At 46.7% G+C, this 24,844-nt stretch overlaps 1 long non-coding RNA gene across 1 annotated transcript; it reads right to left on the reverse strand.

Moving 5' to 3' along the window:
- Nucleotides 1-7,159: 7,159 nt before the first annotated feature.
- Nucleotides 7,160-24,635, reverse strand: LOC115096879. The gene is made up of 4 exons (XR_003858158.1): nt 23,689-24,635; nt 22,820-22,859; nt 16,223-16,289; nt 7,160-8,021 (listed from the first exon to the last, which is right to left on the reverse strand). It is a non-coding gene; the product is annotated as an uncharacterized LOC115096879 (long non-coding RNA).
- Between the last annotated feature and the right edge of the window lie 209 nt (nt 24,636-24,844).

A 24,844-nucleotide genomic window follows, 5' to 3' on the forward strand; every position in this document is an offset into this window, starting at 1 on the left:
TATTTTTTTGTTTTTTTTAATACACCAATTTAAACATACCTTCCAGAAAACAGACTCCATTTGTTCTTCATGAAACTTCTTTTTAATTATCTCTTTTGATTTCACCATTTGCTGGTTATGTTGCAATTCCTGGCCTAGGTAGCCCTCGCCCAGGACCCCCTACCTCCTTCAGTGCTCCTGAGCGGGGCCTTCTCTGGCACGGCAGATGGCGCGCGGATCGCGGCATAATTTCCCCGGCGTCCTTACTACAGCGTCGGGGAGAGCGCGGCAGGTCCCGCCTCTTAAAGGGGCCACGGCGTACGGTCCAGGCCGGCCCCGGAAGGTGACGTCAGCACCCAGGGAGATTTAAACCTCTCCCTGGGACCTAGCAGACGCCTTTGCAACAAGGTTCCTGTGTAGCTGTTCTGGTGCTTCTCTGCTGTGCCTGCCTTGACCCTGCCTGGACCCGGACTCTGTTTGCCTGCGGCCTGCCTTGACCCTGCCTGGACCCGGACTCTGTTTGCTGGCCGCCTGCCTTGACCTTGCTTGGACTTAGTTTCTGCTCACTGACCACTTGTCTGGACACTACCCTAGACTACTCTGCTCCACCTTCCGGAGAGGGTTCATCAGGATCTTCCTCGGTGAGTACCCTCCGGACTAAGGATCCACAGTAGAACTATAGAACAGGTTATTTGCTTTAATCACTTTTTCCTTTATTCTCTCATCTCCTTCACCACTTCGCTCTCTTTCTAAGTCTCCCTCTCAGTCTGTTTTGCTTGTGATGACTGAGGGTCTCTGGGCTAAGTTTTATTCTCTGCCTTGTACATCTCTGCTAATCTTTAGAACATTAATACTGTGAGAATTTCACATTGAGAAATCACTACCCAGATCATTTTGAGAAATTCAATGAAGAGGAGTCAGTTTTTGGAAAAAAGAGAGAAATGTACAATTTTCCCAGAGATTGATGATTATAGAGTTAAATCAAAATGTTAGTGGGAAGAACATTTGCTGTCATCTTTGGCTTCATTTACAAACCCCACTAGAGTCATGGATCTTCCTGCATGTACTGATCTGTCTGCACACCAGAGCTGAGCCCCAGGAAAAAGCAGAAAACTGCTGTACAGTATTAGGTAGAGTTCTAGCTCCTGGAGAAATCTGGCATCTTGGTAGGTGGTCAAATCTTTTAAAGGACCCTCAGAAAAAATGGTGCAGTACTGAAGTTTTCCAGATCATCCACAAAGCTCATGCAAGACAACATGTTTTTTGTTGATCCTTTGAAAGGTATCAGGCTTAGCCTGTACGGCATTTACAAAACTGATAGGCAAAACAAGTCGAGGCAAAGAGTTTTAGCTGTTCAAACAGGAAAGTCAGGGTAAGAAATACAGTGAATTCTAGCAACTTCAAGGATTATTTGATTTTAGTGGAGAAAGACAGGATACACTTTGCAGATTATCTACATGACACTGTATGCGCGCCACAGAGAATGGAAACCCAGCCCTTCCTCACTGCAGACTGCATGGATTGTTTCAATCAGCTGCACAGTGATGATACTTTTAGCAAACCAACAAATATATCAAGGTTCAAGATCCAAGCTTCAGAGACTGCTGAGGACCTTTCCTGAGGACAAACCCTGCTCCATGGAAACTTGACACTTACCTTGGGCAGTGTGACAGAGGAAGTGTCCACGCTAGTCCAGGAAAAAAAAGGACAAAATAGAAAATGCAGGAAATAAAAAATTCTCTGGAGACACAAAGAATGCTTTACTGTGCAAGGTGTGCACCTGCCTCTTATTGCTGCTAGGAGTTAATTAGTTCTTTATCAAGACGTAGAAAATAATCTCAGCTTTAGATTTTGGCATAGAAAGGCGAGGTATCAATATGCCTAATACGTAGATCACTCTAATGTTAAGGCTCCGGCGGATAATCACTGCATTGCATGATGAAGTGCTTCGCAATCACCTCACCCGGAGCAGAGGGAGGGGCTGCAGGCAGCAAAGGAAAAGCCCGGGGGCTGGCAACAAGTGCAGCAGTGGAGCTGAGCCGATACAGGAAAGGCTGGTGGGGATTCTCAGGCTCCAGCAGCAGAAGCGGAGCAGCCGCATAGGCAGCAGAAGAGCTGGTGGGAGTTTCCCCGGCTTCACCAGCAAAATTAAATTTAAAAAAAACTGGACTCACTGGCAGGAGAGATGCTGGGGTTTCCCGAGCCTCACTAGAGCAGCACAGAAAGAGAAATACTGCAGGCAGCATAAGCGCTGCTGGGTGCTCATTTTGCTGGTGTTCCCAGGCCCCAGCAACTGCTGATAATGTTGGAGCATCATCAGCAGTTTAGAGGGGCGTAGGAAAAGGGATGGGCCAGAGTAAGAAGAAGGAAAGGTGAGGGGACTGGAAGGAGATGGGGGTGGGAGCAGTAAGAGAGTGTGAGGGGGAGTGACTGGAGCAGTGGGAGAGTGAGAGGAAAAGGGGGTTGAAGTATGGGAGCAGTGGGGGTTGGGGAGGAAGGAGAGGGGCAATGGGGGGGTGGGGAGGGAGGAGAGTTCACATCCCCTCCATGACACCTCCACTGTCCCCCATGCACACACTCCCTGCTCTCCCACCACCCTGTAGGGTAAAAGCCAGTGACCCTAAACAAGGTGTTATGCTTTCGTAAGGATGTCAACCCTGGCCGAGATGAGAGATGTCTCCACCCACAAGGAGGCGCCCTGTGGGTCTCCCCGTCGGTAGGCGCGGTCTCAGCACTGCAGGACACAGCTGTATGATAGAGACTTTATTATGAAGGAAGGAAAGCAGAGCCCGTGGAGCTTGGGGTATACCCAGGGTGATATCAGTGATATGAAGATCTGGTAGTGGCCCGCAAGTGGGGTAAGCCAGGAAGTCCCTTCAGACAAGTAGAGATTACCTCAGAAGTGCAGATCCGGTAGTGGCCCGCAGAGCAGGGTACCCCGAGGATGACTGTACAGAAGATGATGTAGTCTGAGGTGCAGGAACCCGGAAGTGGATCTTGTAGCTGGTACGGCAATACCCTGCAGCACAGGGTATACTGGAACAACAATTACTGAAGAGGAACAGTAGTGGCCCGAGGCACGGGGTACACCACAAAGAGTCTTCAGTAGAGCTGGTATCGTTGAAGTCTGTAGTAAGGTACTCACAAGTGGTAGATCCAGGAGAGTGGCCTGAGAAATGGGACAGGTAGTCCAAGGCTGGAAGGCCCTCTGAGGAGCGGATAGCCAGCAACGCGGAAAGGCCCCCTAGGAGTGGGTACCCAGAGCGTCCACACGCCAAGAGAGGAAACAGGAACTGGAAGTCCAAAAATGGAGCGGATTCAGCAATGAGGGAACTCCTTGCTAACTCGTATCAGCAGAGGGCCGATCAGCTTAAGTACAGCAGCGAGTTGACATCATTGGGAGGGGGCGCCCCCGAGGTTCCCGCCATGACATGTACAAAGGAGGCCCTTGCGCGCGCGCCTTCCTTAAGTGATTCCGGATTCAAGATGGTGGTCGGCAGCGCCCACACCGTCCCGGGGAGGTCGGCGTTGGTTGGCAGAGGTCGCCATTCATCCTAGGATTGATGGTGCAGGGAAAAAGGAGGTGAGCATGAGAGCTCGCAGCCATCTGCGACCGACGGGCGTAACACAAGGATGCGCATAATTGAACCTGAGCCTGCACCCTTGCACACAGAGTGATGAACTATAGTGCAGGCCTAAGCAGGCTAAGAGAGGGAAGGAGATGAAGATGGAGTCTTCAACCACATGATGATCTTGGCAACTTCATATGAGACTATGAATCACACAGGGGAGAAGAAGCAGCAATTGTTTTTCCATATCTGACGTCTCTCTGCATCTCACAGTGTGCTAGAAAAACCTTTGACATGAACTGTGATCATGTCCTTGCTGAAAACTTTGTTTCTAGCTATGAAGCCAGCTATGAAATGGGTATAGTTCAGCAAATGTCTGTTGAAGAACTTCATAACCAAGAGTAATGAAGCATCCCACCAATCCTATGTCTGTTGAAAGTGGTGAGATCCAATCAAGAACAGCATTGGATCCTCTAGAATTGAATATGCAATGAGATTCCAAACAGAGAAAAGGACTGAACAATGCAGGCAATAGACATTTTTCCAAGGAATTTTTTCTAAGGTATTTTGTTTCCTAGAACTTTGACTGTTACACTTCACTGTATCTGTGAACAAGCAAGCCTATGACTGAGTTCCATGCTCACCATGGTCTGCTCCGTAACCTGGAAATAGGCACCTTGCCAACTTCTCCCCTGAAAAAACTTTGGCTAAAGCCAAGGACTTATTTACCCTGTTCCTGCCAGCACACTGCAGAGAGACGTCTGAGAGACCTTTGGGCTCTATTTTCCTGTCATTTGCAGCTGGGGTTGCTGGATCCCCATGGCGGTTTCCTATAAGGGTGTGACCCGCTCACAGTTAAGGGTGAGACAAACTGGCTTAATTATCTTTCAGCTAGGTTAATTAGTTTGGCATTGCACATTTGTTAAGTGCAAGTTTATGCTCATTTTTCATAATAGTGCTTTGTAAAATCATAGAAACTTAAAAACAAAACTACATTTACTTTATTATATCTTCTATATTTATTTTGCTACAATAAAACTGATTTATTACCTCACAAAAGTGTAAGTAGCTGCTCACTTAAAACTAATGAAATAGTATCATAAGATTATTAGTTAAGGCTAATAGGCATTTGCAAGTCACTATCTTACAACCCCTTCCCACTCCATACCCACACCAACACATTCACTTCCCCCCACACACAAGTACCCTCACATACAGCCATACCCCCACTCACTCCCACCCTATACATGCACATCTCTACCCTACAGATGTGCATACCTCTATTCCACCCCACACAACACACTCATGCACACATATCCCCCACCCCACATACATACACATACAAACTCCCCCATGCATATGCACCTCTCACAAGCACCCACACCCACCCTACACACATGCATGCATTCACTCCTCTAACCCTAACACACATGTACCCCAACTCTCCCCACTACCCAACTCCCACACACACAGATCTGCACCTCCTCCCCAATTACCCCAACTTATCCATCAACACACACCTCACATGCCCAGCCACTCCTTGACACACACATACACCCACATGTCCAGCCATTCCCTGACATACAGACACACCTTTAGTTATTCCCCAATACACACATCAGTCACTCTCACCAACCCCATAACACATACACACAATCATTTCTACAGGTGGAGGAGCAAACTTGTAAGGGGGAGAGTGCACATACACTCACTAAGCTCACTTTCCTCCAGACACATACACACACCCAGTTCAGCCCTAATACCACCCACACCAGCCCATAACAAACACACACACATCCTCTTACCTCCCCACACAAGGGAAAAGAGGAGTCTCTGGAGTTTGCAAGGGAGAATGGGTCTGTCCACTAACACACATACCCTCACTCTCACCTTTCCACAACACACATACATGAGGGATGAAGGGGGAAATGGGGAGTGCAGTGGGGGACAGGGAGAAAGGGCATATGCACCTATACACACTCGCACAGGGGAGGAGAGGGAGGGTGGGTGGAAGATAGGGGTGGATTCCCCTAACACACACACCTACACTCTCTACTCACCTCCCAATACCACTTACACATCCACCACTCACAACCACAACACTTACACACCATCCTCAGACAAGTGGGGAGGAGAGGAATAGGGGGAAAATGTGAGAGTGCAACGGGGAAAAGTGCCCACGAACACCTATATCACCACATACATGCACCACACCTATATCACCACATACATATCACCATATACAACATGCACCTCACCCATCACATATACCCCAACCCCCACTGAATGCCCCACCCCCTCACACAGACATAGACCCACAGACATATACCCCAACCCCCACTGAATGCCCCCCCCCCCCCTCACACAGACATAGACTCATCACAGCAAGTACAACACACCAATGATGGAGCCATAAAACACACTTTCTGACATTGCCAAGCAATTATCGCTTTCTCTTTTTCGGGGTTCCCTTAACATCCATGCACACTCAGTCAAGGGAGGGGCAGAGTGAAGAATTCTATAACTTTCTTCCCACCCATTAAAGTCACCTATCTTATCCAGCAGTAAGAAGTAGTGTCAAGGCAGGTCCGGGGTCGAGGCTGGCAGCAAGCAAGAAGCGTGGAAACACTGCGGCCATGCAGCCCTCCGAGCCGGGGCCTCAGCGCTCCTCTCTGCGGTCCGGAGCGGAGGTAAGTGGCCCCGACTCCGATTGTGGGGGAGGCGGTTGGGGCCGCAACAGAATTAATCCAAAGCAAGTAATTTACCTGTAAAATTTAACAACCAAACTATGTATTAACGACTAAAATAACTTTATTAACAAGAATATGAATATGAATTTTTGTAAACCGTGTTAAACATCGAAACTTTGTAAACCGTTGTGATGGCGAAACCTAACAACGGTATATAAAACTCAATAAATAAATAAATAACTGCATTGCTTTGATTCACATACCTGGGAACTCTCCGGATTTGGCCCGGAGACTCCGGAATACTAAAATAATTACCGGGTCTCCCGGTCAATACCAGAAATCTCTGGGTGCTGCAGCAAAACCAATCTGCTTGGACCCGGAAAGAAGAAAGGAACGTCATTGGTCTTGTGCGGCTGATAAAAGAGGAACTCGACAGTGATTTCTACCATCTCCGGACTGTTTTAACTCTTAACTTCGCTTCCTCGTGACACCACCTGCTCCTGCACAGCCTGTTTACTGTATCCAGCCACTTGCCTGCCCCATCCTGTTTGCCTTGGCCAATTGACATTGCGATTTCCTGCTCGTGCATCAAATGAGGAGTAAGAAACAGGCAGCGTCCACTTCTGCAGCACAGGAGGAGAAGGAAGAGGCTGCTGCTGCTAGTGTGTTTTGAAAGGGGGGAAGCGAGAAGGAATGAGCATGTCTGTGAGAGTGAGTGAGTGTGTTTTTGTGAAGGAAGAAGAGATCTGAGAATGTATGTAGGTGAGTAGAAGAGAGCTGAGTGCAAGTGAACATGGGTGTGAAAGTGAGTGGGCATGTGTGTATGGAAGAGGGAGAGTCGTGAGTGAGTGAGTGTGTGTGTTGGTGGGAGAATGGCAGAAGTAAAGATGTAAATGACATGTGAGAATGTGAGAGAATGAGCAGAGAATGTAAGTGTGAACATGTAAGAGTGTTTATGAGAGCAAATTTGTGAGCATGCAGTCCCACTGTGCAATTGCTCTCCCGCCATTCCCCCACCCCCGCTAATCCATGGTAATCTCAGGGTAACTGGAAGTCAAAAGTTGCCTTCTGACTCCAGTCTTACCTTGCTTTGCCTTGTGGCTTTTGGGCCTTTTGACCTCTGCCTTGCCAAGCCTTGTCTCGTGGCCTCCGAGTCTTCTGTCCCCAGCCTTCCCTTGTCTTGCCTTATGGCTATCCCGTCTTCTGTTCTTAGTTTTGGTCTGTCGCTTTAGGGCCTTCCGGCTCCTTCCTTGCTTGCAGCCTATTCAGGCCTGCTTCTGCCCTCTGGTCTTCTGGCCTTGTCTAACTCTGTAGCCTCTCTAGGCCTCTCTCTGCCTTGCCCCTCAAGGCCTTTCTCCACTGTTGCATTCAGGCTTTATGTTCCATGTTTTGTGTTATCCTTGTCCTGTTCTGGCCTGTCCTGTCTTAATCTGTCCGGGCCCTAGCCTCTGTGTCAGTTGTTTCAATTCTATGCTTACTTGCACTCTGCTCCAGTTGTTCCAGTTCCACGCCTACCTGCACTCTGTTCCAGTTGTTCTAGTTCATGCTTACCTGCACAATGTTCCAGTTGTTCTAGTTCCATGCTGTATTAGTGTGTATTTATTTTGCCTTTTTTGAGAGGAAAATACTGTCATGTAGTTATGATTTGTTGCATGTAGTTTTGTCTCACTGTGAGGCAGTTCTTGCTTTGTGCTTTGCAGTCTCCTCCAGTTTCCACCTTTTTCCATCCTAGTATTAGACTCCATTGCCGTGCACCAGGCAGGCACATAGCTAGTAGGGAGTACTGCATAGAAAAAGAAAACACACAAGCTTGTGGGCTGTAGTAGCTCCCCTGCTCTTTTCTCCCACCTTCTCTCCCTTCTTCTAACAAGAAGTCTGTAAAGCTCCAAGGTCACGAGCATTACTGAGCATGAAATGGTAGCGACTTAATTAAAATCATATGATTGCTACTTTATACTAAGAGTTAAACCTTGATATTGGCTGGCTGCATCATGTTAAGCGCCATGCCATTTTTTATGGCGCTTATGTCCAGGGATACAAGAACACTTAGATTTTTGTAGAAAGCATAATTTTTTATTGATCAATATTCTTGGGAGATGCTGATGCCATTTCTCTTACAAACTGACTACCAGCATCTCATCATATACAGAAAGTGATCCTTCTTTTATAGATAACATACAATATTGTAGAAGGTTCTAGCAGTGCGTGACTGCCCAAAGAATCATTTACGTAGGTTGTCATGTCAACCGCATGATGTGATTATCCCTGAACTACCATGATTACTTCTCCCAGGTGGGGCCCATTTACCATCACTCTCTAGATAGTCCTTTGTTCTGTTACAATCTTGCTGGTCAGAGTAATTAACACATCTGTGGCTGTGTTTATAGAAACCCCTGAGAAAGAGTGCCTCTTATTGTGATAATATAGCCTGAAGCTCCCTCCATTGGCTTCTGCTTTGTTTGACCCTATGATTAGGCGTCACTGTATGGAGCCAGCTTGACTGCCTGTCCAGATGTCCTAGGAATTCTGCAAGTCATTCTCAGCAAATCACATTGAGGTCACATAGGCTAAGAGAACAGGGGATTCTGGGTCATTTACTGTTCTCCATGTTGGTTTTCTGTACAGACACACTCCTCAGTCAGTAAACCCAGCTGAGTTTCAGTAGAACATTTTATATATAAGAATTGCATACAGTATTCACAAGATCTTTTGTAGTGATTTAATAGTGGTGTTCCTGTCTGAATTATTATATGATTGCTTCATTTCTAGATATTATGTTGATTATGGATTATGGAAGTTTAAAGAATATTTTAGATTGTTGTCACATGGTAAAACACGAGAAAAAGGGAATATGCATAAAACAAGAATTTTACTATTTATGAGAGGTTCTGAGACATACGCAGTCAGTTTCTCTTATCAGTAGTTGGCAATATATCAAGAAGGCTTATACAAAGAAGTCTAGACCATGCATGTCCTATACCAAAAGGTATAAAACCCCAGCCCATCATACCCCAGGCCAGGGATGGCTCAAGACAATCTGCTGCCTGAGGCAAAGAAAGAAATAGCCCCCCCACCCCCCCCCCCCGCCCACACACACACACACAAACAAACTCAGTGTAGATCAAATCAGCAAGAAAGCAAAAAAGGAGGGGATCCCCCTTGGCATTTAACTCATTTTGCTATTTGAAATGCTAGGGAAGGGGGAATGCAGGGTCAGGATTCCTAGAGTGCTAATGATATTTCTAGGAAGCTAGCAGTAAGCCTATCACCTGTCCCCTAACCTTCCCCAGCATTTGCCCCCTGGGGAAGTGGGTGAATGATGTAGCTCTGTGTGTGACTCTCAGGGCCGGTGCAAGGGTGTTAGGTGCCTCAGCAAACCTTACAGCCTTATGCCCAACCCCCTTCCCTGGCTCTCCCCATACACGATTAAAAATTATGCATTTATAAAAATAAATTTTACATGAAAAAGGACAAAGTACAGTTTTCTGAGGTGTTATATTTACATGTACTGTTGTGGTGCCAACCAGAAAACTCTACAAAAAAGCAAATAAAAAAAGACACTTGGAACCCATGTGGTACTAGGCTTATTATGAAGTGCATTAAGAGCAAGCTTGACTCTCAGAAAATCATGAGTAAACTGAATTACAAATTATAATATGGTAAACCTCCCATACCAAAACAGCTCTAACTGCCAGCACTCACAGTAACAATCCTACCTAAGAAAAAGGAATACTGCAAATATTATAGAAGGCCCTAAAACACCAATAGAATTCTTATTATGAAAACAGAATAAGCCAGGCTGCTATAGGCTGCTATACAGAAACTACAGAGAATACCTCATCTTAGTCACACATGCAGAACACAGAGAACCTCACCAAATACAGTATAAAGAGACCATAAAGCAAAAGCACAAATAGAAATTTGCAGACAAAAACTGAACTGGAAACCATGACAAGCCAGACTTTATATGCAGTGCAATAATGGAAAAACAGAAAAATCACCAATCCTCATACAACAGACAATACAATCTAAAAATATAAAACATTAATAATAATAGTAAAAACACATTAAAAAAAGAATATTTCAAAACAGCTGACAAATAGAACATTCAATAATTAATCTCATTAAAAACTTCCAAAAACTCAATAAAATATTTAAAAAGGAGAAGACAAATCAAATAACATCCAACAATTAAAACTAGTAAGGATTAAAGAAATTCATTACTCCTTCATTAATCCTGCATGAGACTAAATACAAAATTGAATCTTTATGAGAAAAAATCCCTTGTGTGTCGGGGAAGACTATAGTGTTAGGAGTATACTACCATCCACCTGGTCAAGATGGTGAGATGGACAGTGAAATGCTAAGAGAAATTAGGGAAGCTAACCAAATTGGTATTGCAGTAATAATGGGAGACTTCAATTACCACAAACAACTACAAACGCAGATAAACTTCATGGATCCAAAAATGTATTTAGTATGGAAAAGTTCAAATGGCAACTCCACTGTCAGGTTTATTGTATAATTCCAATCACAGGTAGGGGTCCCCCAACATGGACCCCGTGTTTCGCCCACTGGCTGCGTCGGGAGGGACAGCACCGTATAATCAATAATCTGAAAATGTGAAATTTAGACATTTAACATGGATCCCAAAGAACAAAGGGTACATTCCGGCATAAACTTAAACGTACAACATACCTTAAAGAGATTCGACATCAGGTTAACAGGGAGTGCAACTACAGTACAACTAAACCAGCATTTTAAACGCCAAGCCGCATTTTGGCGCAAATGTTAACAGCCAATCAGAGTCCGAGAATGGGAAGCCAATCAGATCAGGGCAGGTAAGTAGAAGACCTTTCAGGTGAAGAAACTCCACTCCAACTCGCAATTGAGTCCACTAGTGGTCACTGTATCGAGGAGGTAGATCCATTTTTGTTCCCTTTGAATTAATAAGTCAGAGTAGTTACCGCCCCGCATCGGGGGATGGACTACGTCCAATACAAAGAATTTTAGGTCAGTCAATTGATGTGATTGTTGTATCCAGTGTTCAACTAATGGTTCCTTGTCCCTACGATTTTTTATATTTGATCGATGCTCTATAATGCGGGTTTTGACCATACGTTTTGTCTTGCCCACATATAATTTTCCACACGGACAAAGAACCACATACACAACCCCTGTAGTACTACAGTCAGAAGAGCCTTGGAGTGTAAAAATTCTAGAGGTGTTAGGATGAATAAACTCCAACATGATCATTGTCAAGGCACATACCGAGCAGTGGCCACATGGCTTATGGCCACTTACTTCGGCAATAGTGATAGGATTTGATACTGTATGGACTAACATGTCTCTCAAATTCTTGCCTCTCCGATATGTGAACCGGAGGGTCGAATGAAACAAACGATCCAGAGACAAAGCTGACCAATGCCTCCGTATTAAACTTGAAATGGTCTTACTTTTTACTGAAAATGGCAAAATGCAGTTTATAGAGGACTCCTCACATGGATTTTTTGGTAAAAATAAAAAATCTCTGTTTACATATAAAGCGCGCTTGTATACGCGTTTCAAGATTTTGTACGGGTACCCTCTCATAGCTTGTGAAATGTATTCCTCCTTGGTGGAGCACAGACGGCGTAGCCTCAGAAATTGACCTGTTGGAATGTTTTGTTTAAGGAAACGTGGATGACAACTCTTGTATTGTAACAGAGTGTTTTTATCTGTATTTTTTCGAAAAATGGTAGTGTTGAAACGATTATTGGATATAGAGATCAAAATATCTAGAAAGGGAATACAATTAGATTGTATATCAAAATTGAACTGAAGATTATTATCACAACTATTCAACCAATCTAGAAAACAAAAAATTGTACATCCATCCCTAACCAAATGAAAAATATATCATCGATATATCTTAGCCAAATTGGTAAAAATTGTGACCATGTAGATGGGTATATAAATTTCTCCTCAAACATAGCAATGTATAGACAGGCTAGACTAGGGGCCTTCGTTGCCCCCATCGCCGTGCCCTTTATTTGCTGATAAAATTGTGAGTCAAAAATAAAGTAATTTTTAGTTAAAGCTAACCGTGCCAGTTCTAGCAAAACATTCGTAGGAGTCCTAATGCGGCCAGATCTTAAATTCAGCGTATTTTGAATCACATTTAAAGCCTCCTCCTGAGGGATATTCGAGTATAGTGAAATTATGTCTAAAGTCACTAAAAAAACATTGCCACTTGGGACTGGAAGATGTTCCAAAAGAGTAATGAGATGTGAGGAATCCCTGACAAAAGATTTAATTTTTGGGACAAAAGGTCTTAAAAAACAGTCAACAAATTTAGATAATGGCTCTAAAAGAGAGCCAATTCCCAATACAATGGGACGCCCTGGTGGATTTACGAGGGATTTATGCACCTTTGGGAGAATATAGAATGCTGGTGTAATAGGAAATTCACAAGATAAAAATTGAGCCTCCCGGGTAGTAATAAACTTATGATCTAATGCGTCCTGTACCAGAGATTTTATTTGACCCTGAATTAGTAATGTGGGATCAGTTGGTAAAGGGAGATAGAATACCCTATCGCTTAATTGACGTATAATTTCAGATTCATAATCAATTTTATTCAATATCACAATTCTTCCACCCTTATCAGCTGGTTTTATAACAATTTGGGGGTCTTCTGCCAGCGATCTGATGGCTTGCCATTCATCTTTGGACAAATTAAACAATACATAATCCTTAGAGTGATTAAGATCTTGCACGTCGGTATGTACTAGTTTTTCAAAGGCTGTCAAGAGAGGGTCAGGAGCCACATGGGGAACCCATCTCGATTTTGGATATACTAGACTCATCAGGAACTTGGGGAGTCTCAGAAAAATAAGACCTCAACTTACGTGTTCGAAAAAAACGATAAAGATGGATCTGAACATTAAAGTCATCATATTTTACAGTCGGTACAAAGGAGAGACCTTTTGCCAGTAGATTCTTCTCTGAATACAATAAAGGACGGGAAGATAAATTAAACACTGTATCACTAGTATATGTCACTGTTGCCACGGGTCTTGCTGCCGACGAGTGGCACATGTTATCCTTTGTTGAAATTGTTGTGTGGGAGCGGCTCGGCCGCGACCCCGCGGATTGCGAGAAGTTTGGTGAGAATGAGTCCCCTCTAAAAAAGAGGGTGCTGAGGTATAATCCGATGAACAAGGTAACGCTACATTTGATGAAGGAGCAGTAGTGCGGTCCCTTTGGGATGTGCCAAAGCTTGCTTCCTCGTCTGAAGAGTCGTCCGAGGAAGACTGTGCAAAAGTCACCTTCCTTGGGACTCGATTTGTAGCCATCCATTGATAAACGTATCCTGGATCTACCTCCTCGATACAGTGACCCCTAGTGGACTCAATTGCGAGTTGGAGTGGAGTTTCTTCACCTGAAAGGTCTTCTACTTACCTGCCCTGATCTGATTGGCTTCCCATTCTCTGACTCTGATTGGCTGTTAACATTCGCGCCAAAATGCGGCTTGGCGTTTAAAATGCCGGTTTAGTTGTACTGTAGTTGCACTCCCTGTTAACCTGATGTCGAATCTCTTTAAGGTATGTTGTACGTTTAAGTTTATGCCGGAATGTACCCTTTGTTCTTTGGGATCCATGTTAAATGTCTAAATTTCACATTTTCAGATTATTGATTATATGGTGCTGTCCCTCCCGATGCAGCCAGTGGGCAAAACACGGGGTTCGTGTTGGGGGACCCCTACCTGTGATTGGAATTATACAATAAACCTGACAGTGGAGTTGCCATTTGAACTTTTCTATACTAAATAAATTTTTGGATAATAGAAAGACTAGGGGGCACTCCATGAAGTTAGCATGTGGCACATTTTAAACTAATTGGAGAAAGTTCTTTTTCACTCAACGCACAATTAAACTCTGGAATTTGTTGCCAAAGGATGTGGTTAGTGCAGTTAGTATAGCTGTGTTTAAAAAAGGATTGGATAAGTTCTTGGAGGAAAAGTCCATTACCTGCTGTTAAGTTCACTTAGATAATAGCCACTGCTATTACTAGCAACGGTAACATGGAATAGACTTAGTTTTTGGGTACTTGCCAGGTTCTTATGGCCTGGATTGGCCACTGTTGGAAACAGGATGCTGGGCTTGAGGGACCCTTGGTCTGACCCAGTATGGCATGTTCTTATGTTCTTATACCTTGGAACTTTTGCTTTCCAGTAATCCTGAGATTGATATGAATTAGTGGGAGGAGGAGCGCTAACACACTTTCATTCTCTGACACACATACATATACACTTACACTGTCTCATGCTCCCACATACACTTTTCTCCCCCATCTAACATAAAAGCTGCAGTCTTCCCCTTCCTTGTCCTTCCCTTCCCTTCCCTCCCCTTCTTCCTCTCTTCCCCTTTGCATTTTCTCTTCTTGCTTGCTTCACACCTCTCGCTTCCTCTCCTTTGCTCCCTTTCCTCCCCCACATTTCTTCCCTTTCTCTCTGACTCCCCTACTCTTTCTCCCTTCCCCTACTCCTCCTCCCTCTTCTTTCCCCTCCCTCTCCCTTATCTCACACCTCCTTCCCCTCCAATTGCCCTACACCTCCTTCCTTCCTCTCCTCACTCACATCTTCCCTTCCATTCTCCTCCCTCACATCCCCTCCCTTAGTCTTCTCTTCCCTCTCTTCACTCACACCTCCTGCCTCCCCCACCCCTCCTCACTCATACCTCTTCCCTTCCTCTCCCAACTCCACTCCTTTCTCCTCCTGCTCATTCACTCACACTTTCCCCTCTCCTTCTTAGTGGCCGATGCAATATTTATGCGCAAAAAGCGGGCGCTGAACTGTCAGTGCCCGCTTTCCTAACACGGCCCCAGGCACCCCTCCTGAGGGCGCCCTGCATATTTAAATTAGGGGTCGCGTTATCCAGGAGGCTCTAGGGTTGCTTGCGTGCTCCTAGCATCTCCTTGATAACGGGAGCTTGAGAGCATCGGCCGTCCCCTGTTAGGAAAACCAACACCGAATTTATCGGCGTTGGTTTTCCTAAACGACACACAGCCAGGGGTTCACGAAACAGATGCTTGTCAATTGAGCGTCCGTTTCCTGCCAACTGCTGTTTTGGTTTTTTTAACTTTGTTTTTTTTTAAACTAACTAAAATGGTGTAACTCTGTGTGTGACTCTCAGGGCCGGTGCAAGAACTCTCATGGTTGATTCACCCATCTAGGAGCAAGGAGACATCCTTTCAGGAAAAGATGACAACTTCTGCTAGGCCCTTGTATATAATTATTAGGGATGTGAATCGTTTTTCAATGATTTAAATTATCGTCCGATAAGTTTAAAATCATCATTAATCAGTAAGGGACTCGATACAATAGGAATTCCCTTGATTTATCGTGAAAAATCGTTAAATCGAGTACGGGAATTATTTGGGGGGAGGGCGGGAAAACCGGCACACCAAAACAACCTCTAAACCCACCCGACCCTTTAAAACCAATCCTTTACCCTCCCCCACCCTCCCGAACCCCCCCAAAATGTTAAATTACCTGGTGGTCCAGTGGGGGGGGGGGGGGCGGGGTCCCGGCGCGATCTCCTGCTCTCGGGCCATCGGCGCCATTTTGGCTACCACTGATAAAAATGGTGCCGATGGCCCGATAAAAAAAAAAAAACCCACCCCGACCCTTTACAAATTACCCCTTTGCTTCTCCCATCCTCCTGACCCCCACAAAAACCTTTTACATGTACCTGGTGGTCTAGCGGGGGGGTCCGGGAGCCATCCCTTCAATCATACCCTCGGTGCCGGTGCCAGTGCTGGACTGGTTTGAAAATGGCGCGATCGCCTTTGTCCTCACTATGTCACAGGGAGCGACCGTCGCCAAACACACAATGCTACATCAAGATCATGCAGTATGTCCAACATGGGTGAGCTGGATAGGAAACACTACCAAAAGAAAAAGCTCATGGGCGGGCCATCTCTGACTTAAATTGTACTCACCAGCCTCCGTCCCACAAAGTAGCACCACTGCTGCACAATCTGTGTTCTTGATGAGGAACTGTCCTGCCTGGAAAATAACTACACATTAGCTGAGACAACAGATCATGGAAGAGAAAATGACTTGAAAGAGCTATTAATGCTTAAGGCCATCACAGAATACTCCATAGATGTGTTATATCATATCTACCACTCTTGAGTAAATGGGATGCTGTCTGCCAGGCCAGCTCTAGGCTAATCGGTGCCCGGCACAAAAAGTAAAATTAGCACCTCCTCCCCCCACCACCAACAACACAAACATAAAACATAGGAACATAGTAATAACGGCAGAAAAAGACCAAATAGGCCTCCCAGTTTGCCCAGTAAGTTTCTTACTGTAGTAACTGCCACTCCATGCAGGTTACCCATAAGTCTTATGTTAAGCATAGTAACTGCCACTCCATGCTCCGTCCATGCTTCAGTACCTGCTTGGTTCTTGCCTGCCTGCCTGCTACAGTACCTGCTTGGTTCCTGCTTGCTTGCTACAGTGCTTGCTTGGTTCCTGCCTGCCTGCTACAGTACCTGCTTGGTTCCTGCCTGGTTCCAGTACCCGAATCTTGCTACAGTTCCTGCCTGGTTCCAGTACCCGAGTTCTGCTACAGTTCTTGTCTACTGTTCTAGTCTGGTTCCAGTTCTCAGGTTCCAGTACCCGAGTCTTGCTACAGTTCCTGCCTGGTTCCAGTACCCGAGTCTTGCTTCAGTTCCTGCCTGGTTCCAGATTCCGAGCCCAGGTACAGTATTGCTACTGTCCTAGTCTGGTTCCAGTTACCTGTCCTGATCCACAACCCGCCTAAGTCCCAGCAGTTGGGCTCCTACGGGCTCCTCCCGGGGGAGTACCAGCCTCCAGGGTGAAGAGCATCTACGTCCTGCTTGAACATCTGCCTCCCGGCCTGCTATTCATCAGAGACAGTGTCCACCTTTCCCAGTCTCCAGCAGGTCAGCCCGAGGGTCCACTAAACAGAGACTCCCATAACAGATTGCAAGGCCATGGACTTGGCGGATGCGCCTGTTCCCTTGGACCTGCCAGGGTTGGCCCAGCAGCTGCAGTATCAACAACAATACCTCGAGGTCCTCACTGATTCGGTAGGGGAGTTGTCGGCCCGGTTGGATGCCAGGGCCTCGTCTGCCCCAGAACCAGCACTCAAGGGCCAAGACGAGGGCCAAGACTCCTCAGTGACCCAGCTGCTGGCACCCTCTCGTTACGCTGGTGATCTAAGGACCTGCTGCGGCTTCTTGAACCAATGTTTTGTACGGTTCTCCTTGTTGCCTCGGCAGTTTCCCTCAGATGCAGTGAAAGTGGAATATATCCTGTCCCTGCTTGATGGGAAAGCCTTAATTTGGGCTTCTCCCCTTTGGGAAAACAATGATTCTTTGCTAACGGACTTACAACAGTTCATCACGAACTTTCGCCAGGCCTTTGATGAGCCCGCCCGAGTAGCCACAGCTACGTCTGACCTGCTGCAACTTCGTCAGGGGGCTCGCTCCTTGGCAGATTATGCAATGGACTTTCAGACTTTAGCCCAAGAAGTAGGTTGGCAAGATGGTAGTCTTAGGGCCATCTTCCTGGAAGGTCTCTCCGGACGCATAAAGGATGAAATTGCTGCTCGAGATCTGCCGGAGGACCTCAACTCCTTGATTGAGATGGCTGCCTGCATTGACCGCCACCTACAACAACGGGCCAAGGAGCAATGCTCCTCCTGCCACAGTCCGGCTCATGGGCCGAGACCTGTGCCCTCGCCCAAGAATTCTCATCCAGACGCTCCCACCTGCAAACCTATGCAGTTGGGACGGGCTCCGCTTTCTGCTGAAGAAAGGCAACGTTGCCGATCGTTGAAGTTGTGCTTGTATTGTGGCCAGAAGGGCCACTTCTTGGCACGCTGCCAGGAGCGTGAGGAAAACGCCAAAGCCTAGGAGGTCAAGAGGAGCTCCTCCTAGGCTGTGCTACAGCTCCTCAATGTACTGTCTCTGTTACCTTGGATTATCCCGGAGGCTCCTTTTAGACAATAGTGTCCTGGATTCCGGAGCTGGAGGTAATTTCATCCTGCAGGACTTAGTCTCCCAGTTGCGAATCCCTACGCATAGACGGAAGGTCCCGTTACGAATTTCCTCTATCCAGGGGATGCTTCTCCCAGGACCTATCCAGATGTCCACAGCACCCATTATGGTCCGCACCGGGGCGATCCATTCGGAGGAGATAGCCTTCCTAGTGTTGGAAAAGGCTGTCCACCCTGTGGTGCTAGGGTTGCTGTGGTTACAGAAACACTCGCCCACGATTCAGTGGGATATGCTACAGATTGTCAAATGGAGTCCTTTTTGCCTAATTGTATGAAAGTGCCTAAGACTCCCGCACTTCCCTTGATGCACTCTGCCGTGGGTACTCCTGCACGGATATATTCTCCAAGACCAAGGCGGAGATCCTTCCGCAGTATCGTCTGTATGACTGTGCTATAGACTTGCTACCTGGTACTATGCCTCCCCAAGGAAAGGTTTATCCCTTATCCATACCTGAGACCCGGGCCATGTCCGAGTACATTGCGGAGAATCTGGCCAAGGGCTTTATCCGCCCGTCCAAGTCGCCTGCAGGGGCAGGTTTCTTTTTCGTCAGCAAGAAAGACTGCTCACTGAGGCCGTGCCTAGACTATCGAGGCCTAAATTTTATTACCAAGCGAGACCGTTACCCGCTCCCGTTAATCCCGGAGCTCCTTGATCGGCTTCAAGGAGCGAAGATTTTCACAAAGTTGGACTTGCGAGGAGCATACAATTTAGTCAGAATCCGTCCCGGAGATGAGTGGAAAACCGTGGGCATTACGAGCACCTCGTGATGCCTTTCGGCTTATGTAATGCCCTGGCGGTGTTCCAGCACCTGATGAATGAGGTGTTGCGGGACCTTCTGAACACCTGCGTAATTGTCTACCTCGACGATGTGTTAATCTACTCCCAGGATCTGTCGTCTCATCGTCAGCATGTCCGTCAAGTGCTCCAGATACTTAGGGAGCATGGTCTGTACGCAAAGCTGGAGAATTGTAGCTTTGAGAAGACGTCTCTGCCATTCCTAGGCTACATAGTCTCTGCAACTGGCTTTCGAATGGATCCTGAGAAAGTGGCAGCTATTAAGAATTGGCCCCGGCCAAGGGGTCTTAAAGCGTTGCAATGCTTTCTCGGCTTTTCTAATTTCTACTGTCACTTTATTCCCAATTACTCTCGTATTGTGGCCCCGTTAACTGCCCTCACCCAAAAGGGGGCTATCACGGTGGATTGGCCTGCTTCTGCCTGTCAAGCTTTTGAGGCCCTTAAAGAAGCCTTCCTCTTAGACACCTGCCTTCTCCATCCAGATCCCAGCCGGCCCTTCGTGATGGAGGTTGATGCCTCCAATGTGGCCGTGGGGGCCGTACTGAGTCAATACTCTGACTCTGGACAATTGTTGCCCTGTTCATATTTCTCAAGGAAATTCTCCCCCGCAGAGAGCAACTACTGTGTTGGTGACAAAGAGTTGCTAGCCGTGAAACTTGCCCTGGAGGAATGGAGACAGTGGTTGGAAGGAGCCAACCATCCGGTTACGATTTACACCGATCACAAAAACCTAGCATTCTTGAAGCAAGCCCAATGCCTGAACCCAAGACAAGCCCGGTGGTCGCTGTTTTTTGACCGGTTTGACTTTACGTTACGCTACCGACCCGGCTCGAAGAACGTCTGAGCTGACGCGCTCTCGCGCTCCTCTGAGGTCGAAGAGACTCCTGATACACCTCAATATATCTTGGACCCTGAGAAAGTAAGTCTTGCAGCAACCTTAGTGTCCTCCCAAGAGAAGACCGTCTTTCCACGTCGCTCCCGGAGAGCAGATCTCGCTTGGGCCCATGACTCCCTCACTGGGGGCCATGTTGGTTGGAAAGGGACTTTAGACTTGTTAAACCGTTTCTACTGGTGGCCAACGGTGAGACAGGACGTCCAAGCTTTTGTGGGCTCATGCCCTACCTGTGCTGTTCAAAAGCCGCTCATCGGGAATCCCAGGGGCCTGTTGCAACCATTGCCCATCCCGGTGGAGCCTTGGACACATATCTCCACCGATTTCGTCATGGACCTTCCTGCCTCAGGAGGTAATTCAGTCATTTGGGTAACCGTGGACCGATTTTCCAAGATGGCGCACTTTGTCCCCTTGCCTAAGCTACCTTCTGCACTTGACCTGGCCGGCCTGTTCGCTCAGCATATCTTTAGACTTCACGGTCTCCCGCAGGATATAGTCTCCGATCGAGGACCACAGTTTACAGTTCGTTATTGGAAAGCCCTATGCCAACGCTTTAATGTGCAACTTAGTCTTTCGTCAGCGTTCCATCATCAAAGTAATGGGCAAACGGAACGAACCAATCGAACCTTGAAGACTTTTCTTCGTGCCTTTGTGAACGAACGACAGGACAATTGGGCCAAGCTACTTCTGTGGGTGGAGTTCTCGTATAATAATCACACGCATGCTGCTACTGGAAGTTCGCCGTTCCTCATTGTTTATGGGAAGCAACTTCGTCCGCCCTTACCTTCGCCTGAACCTAGTGCACTCCCGGCAGTGCAACTCTCCGCTCGCCAGCTTCGCTCCTTGTGGATCTCTACCCAGGAAAAGATCCGTAAAGCCGCCCTATCCGCTAAGAAGTGGGCAGAATGACATCGTAAGCCAGCACCCATCTTCCTTCCAGGAGACCGTGTCTGGCTTAGCACCAGAAATCTGCAGCTACGAATTCTGTCTAAAAGACTAGCTCCAAAATTCTGTGGGTCTTTTCGAGTCGCCGAACGAGAGGGAGCAGTCTCATACCGTCTGCGCTTACCCTCCTCCATGTGCATCCATGACGTGTTCCATGTGTCATTGCTGAAGCCTCTTGTGTTATCCAGGTTCCATTCCCGGGCTCCTGAACCATCGGATCCTTCAGTACCGGACGAGGTCATGTATCAAGTGCGTGAGGTTTTGGACGTCCGGTTTCATCAACGCCGATGGGAATACTTGCTTGCCCGGGAGGGTTGCGGACCTGAGGATAATTTTTGGGAACCGGCCCGTAACATGCTCGACAAGGACTTATTACGGCAGTTCCATCTGGACCACCCAAGTAAACCCTGACCGGCTAAGAAGGGGCGTAAGAGGGGAGGTACTGTTGCGGTTCTGGCCGCGAGCACCGTGACCAGGACCTTACCTCCGGGCTCCCGGACCTGCTCCCGCTTCCTGAGGCCTGGTTTGCAGCCTGTTTGGCGTCGTTCCCGCTGGGGCTGCGCCGCTGCAGAGTCTCCCATGGACGCCCGGCTCCTAGGCGCACACGCACACCACTTGGGCACTTACTTAGGCCATTTCCCGCCACTTGTGACTCCGCCCAACTCCTGACATCAGACGCCGCGGCCTTGATAAGCCGGCCACGGTCATCCAGCCTTTGCCTTGCAACGGGTTACCCTCCCGGTTTCCTGTTGTGCTGTGCCCCGGAGTGACTCGCTTGGCTTCGTCGCTCCGTCCCTGCTTCAGTACCTGCTTGGTTCCTGCCTGCCTGCCTGCTACAGTACCTGCTTGGTTCCTACTTGCTTGCTACAGTGCTTGCTTGGTTCCTGCCTGCTCGCTACAGTGCCTGCTTGGTTCCTGCCTGCCTTCTACAGTACCTGCTTGGTTCCTGCCTGGTTCCAGTACCCAAATCTTGCTACAGTTCCTGCCTGGTTCCAGTACCCGAGTTCTGCTACAGTTCCTGTCTACTGTTCTAGTCTGGTTCCAGTTCTCAGGTTCCAGTACCCGAGTCTTGCTACAGTTCCTGCCTGGCTCCAGTCCCCGAGTTCTGCTACAGTTCCTGTCTACTGTTCTAGTCTGGTTCCAGTTCTCAGGTTCCAGTACCCGAGTTCCTGCCTGGTTCCAGCACCCGAGTCCTGCTACAGTTCCTGCCTGGTTCCAGTACCCGAGTCTTGCTTCAGTTCCTGCCTGGTTCCAGAACCCGAGCCCAGTTACAGTATTGCTACTGTCCCAGTCTGGTTCCAGTTACCTGTCCTGATCCACAACCCGCCTAAGTCCCAGCGGTCGGGCCCCTACGGGCTCCTCCCGGGGGGGCTTCGGCTTCCAAGGGTGAAGCCACCTAAGTCCCAGCGGTTGGGCTCCTACGGGCTCCTTCCGGGGGAGTACCAGCTTCCAGGGTGAAGAGCATCTACGTCCTGCCTGAACATCTGCCTCCCAGCCTGCTATTCATTAAAGACAGTGTCCACCTTTCCCAGTCTCCAGCAGGTCGGCCCAAGGGTCCACTAAACAGAGACTCCCATAACAGTTGCAGCAAGGCTAAGCATTTGAAGAAGCACTGTCCCACCTAGAAGCAACCAGGGCAATAGCTTGTGGAAGATAAAGTGGTTTGGAAGAGGTACTAATGTTGGAAGCCACCACAGAATATTTAATAACGATGAGTAACCCGAACCAAACCAGACCTAGAAGGATGGCGTGCTGTCTGCAAAATGCATGGCAAGATAGCACTTTGTTGTCGTTATCCACCAGGAAGTCATTATAATGCAAAGACACGTGGGTTACTGCGGTCTTTTCAAGACAGGAGAGGTAAAATAACTTACCAGATCACTCTGCGGCTGTAGGCAATCATAAAATGGGTGCCTGAAGACAAAATTAATCCAAATAAATTAAAATATTAGCCAAAGGCTGAGCGTGATTGTTTTTTAAACATAGCTATGTGTCAGGACCCATTAAGTGACAAACAAGCTGCTACCGAGGTGAATCACGTTAATTAACAGATGCCTAAATGCAAAATAAACAACATTTGCTGGAGGGGGAGCCCTTGGTTCTGTTCTACCTAGAGATCTGCCACTATCCTTTCAAGTTAAAACATCTACCAGTTCCCTAGAAATCTTGCCAAGTAAAAATGTGTATTCTGTTTTCACTTGGCAAGATTTCTAGGGAACTGGTAGATGTTTTATCTTGAAAGGATTTCTGTGGCAGAGTGGCATGTCTTAGCATGGTTGACAGCAAAGTGAAAATTATAAGAAAAGGTTGATAAGTTGCCCTGTTTCACAAAAAGAAAAAACATGCTGGATCAAGCAGGACCAGCATAGGATATGTGGGGTTTTATAGTGGACGTCCCAGAGAGAGAGAGTAATAGTGAAAGTCAAAATGGTTCTATTGAAACCTGGAAAATGGTTTTGCATGAAATAGATGGCACTGGATTTGACGCTATTGCCCTGCACAGAGAGTCTAACATGTTTGCGGTATCTTAGAGGTGCAGCAATGCACTCGCCACTGCCATAGGCAGGCCACTGATAAAACTGATTACCTGGATGCCACAGGTGGGTTTAGAGTTATGGCCATTCACATAAGACGCTGATGTATGTGTGACACCATTATCACTGCCAGAGCAAAGCCATGAGGGAGCAGATCTGCATCTGATGCTTCTCTATAGTCTGGACCAATGAAACTAGAAAATACTCACCTGAAAGTTATTTAACTCCTTTTATGATCACTCGGGGTATGGAAAGACTTCCCCTTGGAATGCAAACATGAAGCAGAGGAAGAGCCCCTTCGAATAAGCCGTGCTATAGAAGTCTCCTGCTGGGCGCCGTCCTTCCCAGAACAGTGCATTATTCACAGAGGCTGCAGAAAACCTAAATTGTGAGGTTAAGAAGTTAAAGACCTGGGGGCGGGGGGAGGGGGGCATCCGTCAAAATGGGAAGTGGACTCAAATGATGAAAATTAGCAGGGACATTAACACTGGCAAGTCAGGTATAAGATAATTAAGCAGGCTAACAGAGAGTTTAAAAGAAGCTCAATACTCAAAATTGCTTCCATCTGAGTCATGCGCCATAAGAAGAAACCCCGACGGGATATAACGGGGCCAGCAATGAGCAATGACCCACTCACCCCCAAGCTACTCTTTTTTTTAAATATATTTGGGCAGAGAGGCTTCCCCAGGACAGCTGGCCCCACCACAGACAAGGGTTCTTGTTTTTCAATATATCAGAGCAGAAGGGGCCACCTCAGTTTGCAGCACCCCTGCATGTCAGAACCCCTGTACCCCACAACCAACTCTCAGATCTGCTAATAAAGGTCTTTTGGCTGTGCCCTCCATTCAATTGCCCATCTATGTGAAGTAAGGGATAGAGCTATTTGAATTGCAGGACTGAAAGTATGGAACTCTTTGCCACTGACTTGAGATTGCAGGCTGATTTTACATCTTTTAAAAAACGTCTTAAAACATGGCTATTTAAAAAAGCATTTGAAGGCTGTGAGTGATATGACTGAGCTTTTTGTTCGACCACTTGATTCTGATATGCGAGAATATGACCAATTTCTAATAGTATGATTGGCAAAATATAATAAAGGTGACATCATTTATTTGTTTTTTTTATATGTTTATTTTAACTTTTTCTTTTAATTTTTATCAGGCATTGCACTTTTGTTTTAATTTGCTTTTTTATCGTACTTTTAATTTTTATTTGTAAGTTACTGTTGTTTTATTTTATATTTTATTGTGTCTTATATTTTTTAATTACACTTTATGTAAACCATTGTGATAGAATATGCAACAACGGTATATTAAATTTTTAAATAAATAAATAGAAATGTCTGGCGCCACTGTGGCAGAGGCC

The sequence above is a fragment of the Rhinatrema bivittatum genome, chromosome 8 (genome assembly GCF_901001135.1).
Source record: "Rhinatrema bivittatum chromosome 8, aRhiBiv1.1, whole genome shotgun sequence".
NCBI classification, from domain to species: Eukaryota; Metazoa; Chordata; class Amphibia; order Gymnophiona; family Rhinatrematidae; genus Rhinatrema; species Rhinatrema bivittatum.